Source organism: Streptopelia decaocto (assembly GCF_964273445.1).
Source record: "Streptopelia decaocto genome assembly, contig: HAP1_SCAFFOLD_854, whole genome shotgun sequence".
Taxonomy (NCBI): domain Eukaryota; kingdom Metazoa; phylum Chordata; class Aves; order Columbiformes; family Columbidae; genus Streptopelia; species Streptopelia decaocto.
In genome coordinates this window covers 15,004-23,669 of record NW_028116250.1, presented here as the reverse complement: position 1 = coordinate 23,669, position 8,666 = coordinate 15,004, and the positions used below count along the sequence as shown (strand labels likewise).

General features: G+C 53.6%; 1 long non-coding RNA gene across 1 annotated transcript; it reads left to right on the top strand.

The window, feature by feature from the left end:
• Positions 1 to 752: 752 nt before the first annotated feature.
• On the top strand, positions 753 to 1,789 carry LOC309452290. Its single transcript, XR_014186521.1, has 2 exons — positions 753 to 991; positions 1,102 to 1,789. It is a non-coding gene; the product is annotated as an uncharacterized lncRNA (long non-coding RNA).
• Positions 1,790 to 8,666: the final 6,877 nt, after the last annotated feature.

Below are 8,666 nucleotides of genomic sequence, written 5' to 3'. Positions count from 1 at the left end.
CCACTCAGCTGGCAAATATTCCAAAAACGCAAACACGTTTTGCTCACAGATCTTACAGCAAGTTTTCCCTCAGCAAACAAAAGATTAAACAGCAACAACAAGCAGAAATAATACTCACAAGTCTGGAACTCACAAGAGGGTTGTTGCAAGAAGGATTTCTGGAAACGCTTCAACACCCATAGAAGTGGCTTGGAGCCAAAAAAGCACTGTCTCTTCAAACACGTTTTGCATTCCTAACACCACGGCACTAAAGAAATATCAGAATCCCTTAGCAGAGTAGAATTCTGCAATCCAACTCTCAGGTTTGTCGTGCTGGTAAAGCATATTGTCCAAAGATCTGCAGCTGTTGCTCTTTCCTTAAGACAAAAGGCCAAGGAGTCCGTTCCGCCAGAGGCAAACCAAATCCAAGCACTGACAGGACTGCAGAGCAAAATGGCCCCGCAATGGGGCCTCGTGGCCCTGGGGCCGCCATGCCGGCCACCGCAGCGGCCGTTGGGGCCGCCACGAGCCCCTGTGATGGCAGTTGGAGCCCAGCTGTGCCAGCCGCGACGTGGCTCCGAGTGAAGAGGCCGCAGACAACAGCGCCGGAGAGACCAGAAGAAGGAAGAGGAGGCTCAGGGACCCCCCGGGATGGCTCCGCCGCCCAAACAACGGCGGCTGCCTGTCCGGAGCAGCAACACCGCCCACAGGCAGGAGGAGCCAATGGAGGTTGACCCACCCCGGGAAGAGGCGGAGCCCATGGAGGTGGATCCGCCTCGGCAGGAGGAGGAGGAGGCGATGGAGGTGGATCCGCCTCAGGCGGGGCTGCAGGGGCCCTCCAGCAGCACGGCCGGACTGCCTGCGGCGCCGTGGTGCCCGAAGCGCCGCAGGACGGCCGGGGGCTCTCCCAGAGCCCCCAAACAGGCGCCTGGCCGCAAGCGGCGCCGCCCCCGCAGCCGCCGCTAGCCACCTCCGGGGATGGGCCGGACCAGCAGCCGCTCTGGAGCCACAGGTGAGCCCGGCTTCCCAGCCCGCACCCCCGGCCCTCATGCCGGGGCATCTCCTCTGCCCTGGGGCCTGGGGAAGAGGCGAGGAGACTCGCTGCCATCTTCTGCTCGGCAGCCCCAGAACACCGGGAGTCCTCGGGAGCCACCAGACAGCGGGGGACAGCGCCGCAGACCCGAGGACAGCGCTGGAGGCGTTTGGGCACTCTCCCGAGGCCGGGAGAGGGCTCCAGTTCAAGGTAGGCTAGGCTAGGATAGGATAGGGTAGGGTAGGGTAGGATAGGGGAGGGCTTGGGCAGGTCCTGGGAGGCGTGAGCAGCCTGTGGGACAAGGAGCCAGGTCTGGCTCACATGCTCAGGGAACAGCCGATCGCCAGCACTGGGGTCAGGAAGGAATTTTCCCCCGGGGCAGATTGGCCCTGGTCCCCGGGGGTTTTTTGCCTTCCTCTGCAGCATGGAGCATGACCACTTTGCAGAGCTCCTCTGGGCCCTTTTGGCTCGGTTCCTGCCTGCTGCTCAAGCACCAGGAAGATGGGCTCTCGTGCCCTGCAGCTGGGGGGAGGAAGGCTTTTTTTCCCCCAGGTGGGACAGCAAGCGTCTCCGGGGGTTTTTTGCCTTCCTCTGCAGCGCTGAGCACGGCCCCTTGCCACGGCTTCTTTGGGCCATTTGGGCTGGGTGCCTGCTGCTCCACGAGGCGGCCCTACACTTAGCTAGAACAGCGTAGAACTAAGCTAAGGAAGGCTAAAGAAGTGCAACCAACTAACCAGCCTTCAAGAAGAGAAAATAAAATTAAAATAAACACTTGTATCCCTTGTGTTTTGTGTCCTTGAAAGTGTTTTGGAGACGGGAGAAGGGGGGAGAAGGGGAGAGGCGGGAGGGGGGGAGAAGGGGAGAGGCGGGAGGGGGGGAGAAGGGGAGAGGCGGGAGGGGGGGAGAAGGGGAGAGGCGGGAGGGGGGGAGAAGGGGAGAGGCGGGAGGGGGGGAGAAGGGGAGAGGCGGGAGGGGGGGAGAAGGGGAGAGGCGGGAGGGGGGGAGAAGGGGAGAGGCGGGAGGGGGGGAGAAGGGGAGAGGCGGGAGGGGGGGAGAAGGGGAGAGGCGGGAGGGGGGGAGAAGGGGAGAGGCGGGAGGGGGGGAGAAGGGGAGAGGCGGGAGGGGGGGAGAAGGGGAGAGGCGGGAGGGGGGGAGAAGGGCACGGCTGCCCTGAACCCATCACCCCCTAGAGATGAAGTCCAAGGGAGACCCCACTCAGCTGGCAAATATTCCAAAACCACGTTTTGCTCACAGATCTTACAGCAAGTTTTGCCCCAGCAAACAAAAGATTAAACATCAACAACAAGCAGAAATAATACTCACAAGTCTGAAACATCTTCTACGGGATTTTCCCGTACCGGCCGACACCGCCGGACCCGGCGGGCACACCCGCTGCCCCCGCTCCAGCTGCCCGCCAAGCGGCGGCGCCGGCCGCGCCACCCACGCGTGCCCACGAGCGGCCTCGCCCTCCCCGCCCGCCCGCCGGGCACAAGACGGACCCCAGCGCAGCCCCGCCCGGGCACCGGGACAGCGCGGAAGCGTCGCGGCGCCGGTTACCGAGCGGCAGCAGCAGCAGCAGCAGCAGCAGCTGAGAGGGGCTGCTGCTCGCCTTGGCCGCCATGCTGGACACAGACCCGACCAATCGCTACCGCCTCCCGCAAAGACCGGCCCAGCAGCCCCGACGAGCGGATGGCAGAGCCGTCGCTCCTCGGCCCCGCCCCGTGTTCCGGCAAAGGCGGGAACGAGCGGGAGTCCCGCGGTTTGGCTGCTCCCGAGAGAGACTTGGAGGGAAAACTCTTCCCGCCCCCTGTCCCTTCTTCTCCGGCCGGGCAGCTTCCTGGAGCTGCCGCCGCTACAACCGCTGCCGACAGCCCGGTGGCCCCGCTGTGCCAGCCCACCCTTACATGGGGCTTTTTCTTGTGCGTGGAGTGTCCGGTGGAGACTTTTCAGTGCTGTGTGTCACAGCTGGTTTATGTGCTGATTTTTCTCCCACCCTATTTTCTCATTAACTCACAAGAAGGTTGTTGCAAGAAGGATTTCTGGAAACGCTTCAACACCCATAGAAGTGGCTTGGAGCCAAAAAAGCACTGTCTCCTCAAACACGGTTTGCATTCTTAACACTACAGCACTCTTTAGAAAATCGGTATTTCCACTTCTACAGCCATTGCACATTCTGTGGCGGGTCAGAGTCCAGAAGCACCGAGCCTTCCTAAGCTCTGTCCTCTGCCTCGGAGGGTGACGCTCCCTCCAGAAACGCCCCCACCTCTCAGAGGAGGGACAGCTGCTGCTGTCCCGGGGCTGCAGGCTGGACTCTCAAACGAGCCGAGTTCCCAGGGCACTCCCAACAACTCGGCTCTCGGCTCCTGGAGTGAAATGCAACCTTTGCAACCACCTGATGCCGCTGCCCTGCTGGGCTGGGCACAGGAGCCCTTCGCCGTGAGCAGGGCAGGGACATGCAACGCTGGGCTTGACTCGCTGCGGAGCTGCAGGGCTGGTGTGTCATCCTGCAGCAGGGGGGGATGAAGTGCCAGCGGGGGCAGTGACAGTGACTGTGCCAGTCAGCGCGCGCAGGCGACAGGAACAACCACGAAGCCACTAATGAAAGAAATGCAAAGAGTACAGCACGGGAAAGAGCACTGGATCAGCACCCGGTGGATTGTCCCTTTGTTTTTTGTTGACTATCAGTGTTCTTTATGGAATTATTGATTTCTTTTTACTGATGTATGGCTGGTCATTTTAATACGTTTGGGGATATTTTGGATATTAGTTTTCCTTTCTTTTACAAGGGGAAAATGGTGTGGGACAAATTTTTATTCAGACATGGTATAGGACTAACACTGTTTTTGCCAGTGCCTAACCAGACTCTATTGAATGGAGCTTGGGACTTCGTAACAGGGCTGTAGGAAGAAGTACTGGAAGTAAGGCTGGACTGGCAACAAATCCACACTGTGTTTTGGCAAAAAAGGGACACGGTTAGGCTGATTACTCCCCTGTCTTGTAGACGACAGGGACTGATTTGGGGCCAGCACCCCAAAGGCTTCCTCCCAAGGGTGCTGGGCGGAGTTGGGGTGGGCGGGGCTGCACACGCCTGGCTCTGTCACCCCCGTGTCACAATGCCAGCACCCGGCAACGCAGCACTCACAATGCCCGGAGCAGGATCAAAAGGAGCAGCCGGGTCCCGTGTCCACTGCCAGAGCCGGCCCGGGGGCAGCCCCAACACATCCCACAGGAAGCACTTGAGGAGCTGGTGGAATCACAGGGCAGGGGCTGAGGGAGGAAGAGCTTGCATGAGGCTGCTGGAGGTTCTCGACTGCAAGGTGATCTGCTGGCAGGGCCACCTTCCAAGCTCAGCTCATGGATGGAAATCCTTTTGAGCTGGATAGCAGTGGAGAGACCAAGGGAATTTCTTCTGTGCTTGGAACACCCACTGGTGTCCCACCAGGCACAGGAAGGAGTCTTGCCCCCAAGGTCCGTCAGCTCAGAGGCATTTGGGCACTCTCGGAAGTCCAGGAGATGGCTCCAGCTCAAGGGAGGACAGGATAGGGCTTGGGCAGGTCCTGGGAGGCGTGAGCAGCCTGTGGGACAAGGAGCCAGGTCTGGCTCACATGCTCAGGGAACAGCCGATCGCCAGCACTGGGGTCAGGAAGGAATTTTTTCCCCCGGGGCAGATTGGCCCTGGTCCCCGGGGGTTTTTTGCCTTCCTCTGCAGCATTGAGCATGACCACTTTGCAGAGCTCCTCTGGGCCCTTTTGGCTCGGTTCCTGCCTGCTGCTCAAGCACCAGGAAGATGGCCTCTCGTGCCCTGCAGCTGGGGGGAGGAAGGCTTTTTTTTCTCCCCGCCAGGTGGGACAGCAAGCGTCTCCGGGGGTTTTTTTGCCTTCCTCTGCAGCGCTGAGCACGGCCCCTTGCCACGGCTTCTTTGGGCCATTTGGGCTGGGTGCCTGCTGTTCCATGAGGTGGCCCTAAACTTAGTGAGAACAGCCTACCCAAACCAGCATAGAACAACTCACCGAAAACAACCTTAAAGAACCTAAACCAATCTGCCTTAAAATACTTCAATCAGCCACCAACAACCTAAGCAGAACCTTAAACAATCTACAACAAATTACCTAAACCAACCTACACCAAACAAAAGAAACCATCCTAAACCCCCTAAAACAAACCTACCCAAACCAAATGATCTAAAAAATCCTACCTAAAACAATCTAAAACTACAGAAACCGGCATTTCTCAGCCAACCTTAAGCAACCTGTAACCAAACAAGCTAAACACACCGAAACCAACCAATCTTAACCTAAAACAACCATTAAACAATCTCACACAACTTCAAAACAATCTGATCAAGGCTAAAACTACCTAAAACAACCCATCTAAACCAACCTCAAAAATATGAAACCAAATGACATAACCTGACCAAAATGACCTAAAGCAAACAACCCAAAGCTAAACAGAACCACTGAAACCAGCCTACAATCACCAAGCTAAAAGCCATGCCGTGTCTCACTTGGATGTGTCTGCAGTCTTGGAAGCTTGACTACCCCAGGTTCTCCTGCTAATGGACCCTGAGCTTGTTTGCAGGTTCTCAAGCACAGCGCAGCTACCGTATCCCCTTGACCTAGCAGTGGTTCGCCTCTAGCGGGGAAGGTCGTCCTCTTGGAGCAAGGCAGGGAAACACGGGGAGCAGGGAAGGAGGAAGGGGACATCTGCTGAGACAGCAGAAACAGCCCAATCGAGCCTGGTGATTAGTTGCGGGACACAGGTCCCAGCGAGATTGCAGTCACATCCAAATCACCCAGACACAACCTAAAACCAACAAAACACAATGTCAATCTAACCAAACCACCTAAAGCACCCTCAACAACCAATCTAAACCACCCCAACCTGAAGGAACCCATCTTCAAAACATGCAACGGAAATAACACTGCCTAAAACAACCTACCAAAAAGTAACTAAAGCAACCTAAACCAAACCACCTGAACCAACCTCAACAGAAACCCTTCAAGCAACCTAAACTATGCAAACCAAACCTGCCTAAACCAACCTACCTGAAAACACAGACACCCACCAACCCACCTAAACTGCCTACTGAAAAGAAACAACCTAAAATAACCAACCAACCAACCAACTTCAAATCATCTAAACAAACCTAAACCAAAGTACTGAAAACGGCCTCAACGAAAACAGCTTCACATACGCCACCTACAACAACCAACGGAAGACACTTTCAACCAAAAATCACCTACATCAAGCAACCTGAACCCACCAGCCTCCAGCAAACAGCCTCTCACAACCACCCTCAAAGAACCTGCCTCCAACCAACCTCAAACGACCGCAACAAACTGAACCAAGCTACTAAAACCAGAAACCTAAACCAAACTAACACAACCAGTGCTAAAGAATCGGCAGAAAACAGCACCAACCAAAGAACCCAACAAAACCAAGAAAAATAAACCTCCGAAGCCAAACAACATAGATCAGCGGTAAGAAAATCACATCACACAACCTAAACCAACCCACCTGAACTAACCAACCCAAACCAAGCTAAACCATCAAACCTGAAACAAGCAATCTAAGACCGCCAACCTAAACCAAGCTTCACAAACCTTAACCTAAAACAACCAGCCTGCAGTGACCTATGAACACACAACCTACCAACAACGTCACACGCTGTCAAACAACCAGTCTCAAAAAGCCTACCAAAACCAACTCATAGAAACTGACCTAAACCAACCAAATGAAACCAACTTAAAAGAAACCAACAAAACCAAAACAACAACAACAATAGAAACAACATCAACAACAAAAACAGAACACCAAAGAAGGTAGAAAGAAACAGGCAAAACCCAAACAAGTTCCAGACAAAGAAAGTAGATGTAGGAAACAGCATGCAGAGATGTTGCATGGGGACCCGGTGCTTTGGAGCAGCCACTGGTGTCCTGCCAGGAACAGGAAGGATTCGCAGCTGCCACTCGGCACCTCTCCCTGCGGGCAACACCAGCGCCTGGCAGGGACCAGAGCGCTTCTCGTGCACCCTGCCCAAGAAGCACAGCAGCCAAACAAGGTGCGCAAGGCAAAACATCTGCTTGTCATCGCTACATGTGATGCTTTGCAAAAGACCCCACAGTACCACATACCTCTTCTTTTGTGCACCGTCAGTCCCGCGCCTCATTCTCAAGGTTCTCCCTCTTCAGGAACCAGGGAAAGCTTGGCCTCTATTCCTGCTGCTGCTCTCTGCAGCTCTGGGACTTGCCTTTGCCAGCCTGCAAGGGCTGTTGTTTCAAGCTAAACTGAAGAATGCATCAGCCTGCTCCTGGCTACACGTGGGCTTGTGTTAAGGATTGTGAGCGTTGGCTCTGAAAAAGAGTGAGAAACAGAAATGACATGAAATAACAACACATGAAAAAACATAAAATGAAGTATATTAAAAAAATAATAAAATAAAATAAAATAAAATAAAATAAAATAAAATAAAATAAAATAAAATAAAATAAAATAAAATAAAATAAAATAAAATTAGAAACACTTGTACCCATTGCGTTTTGTGTCCTGGAAAGTGGTTTTGAGGGAAGAGTGAGGGAAGAGTGAAGGAAGGGGGAGGGAAGGGGGAACGGCAGGGGGGAAGGGAAGAGAAGGCAGAAGAGAAAAGAAAGCCCTGACAGAGCCCTGAGGGCTCCATACCTGAAATTGTGCGGGTTTCACTGAAAGTGAACTCATTTTCTTCATGGAGTTAGAAACCTTTCTTTTTCACGGATCGCACAGTCATTATTTGGAATTAGTTTGAGAACACAAGATAACACCCCAGCACAGAGCTAATGTTTTTCATTGCTCTGGTCTGAGAGCCAAGGACATTCTGACTGCTCTGCCCACAGATGTGACGTATCGAGGAAGGGGGGCAGAGATGGGACAGAGCTGGACTGACATCCAGGCTGATGGATAAGAGTATTTCATCCCATTAGCGTCACGGTAATTACTGAAGGAGGGAGGGGATCTTTCTCACTCTCTCAGGCGTGCAGTGCAATCTCGATAAACTGGCCACATGCGTCAAGAAAGCTACCTGGCAACCAAACAGATCCATTGCACTCTTGTGCTCAGCACATCAAGATTTGCCCTCTAAGTCTCGGCAATTTCTTGAATATCACCAATAATCAACACAGGTTTCAAACAGCAACATGGCATGACAAAATAATACATACTTCTCTTTAAGTCCACTCCTTTTTTTCATCTTTGCCTAGACCTTCGGGAAATGTCAAACCAAACTAACTACTGAGCAGTTCAACACACAACCCACGCAAAATAAAGGCTACCGATTAGGAACCCGATGACAAGTATCAGTCGTGCAACTGCTACTCTATGGCACGGCTGCCCTGAACCCATCACCCCCTAGAGATGAAGTCCAAGGGAGACCCCACTCAGCTGGCAAATATTCCAAAAACGCAAACACGTTTTGCTCACAGATCTTACAGCAAGTTTTCCCTCAGCAAACAAAAGATTAAACAGCAACAACAAGCAGAAATAATACTCACAAGTCTGGAACTCACAAGAGGGTTGTTGCAAGAAGGATTTCTGGAAACGCTTCAACACCCATAGAAGTGGCTTGGAGCCAAAAAAGCACTGTCTCTTCAAACACGTTTTGCATTCCTAACACCACGGCACT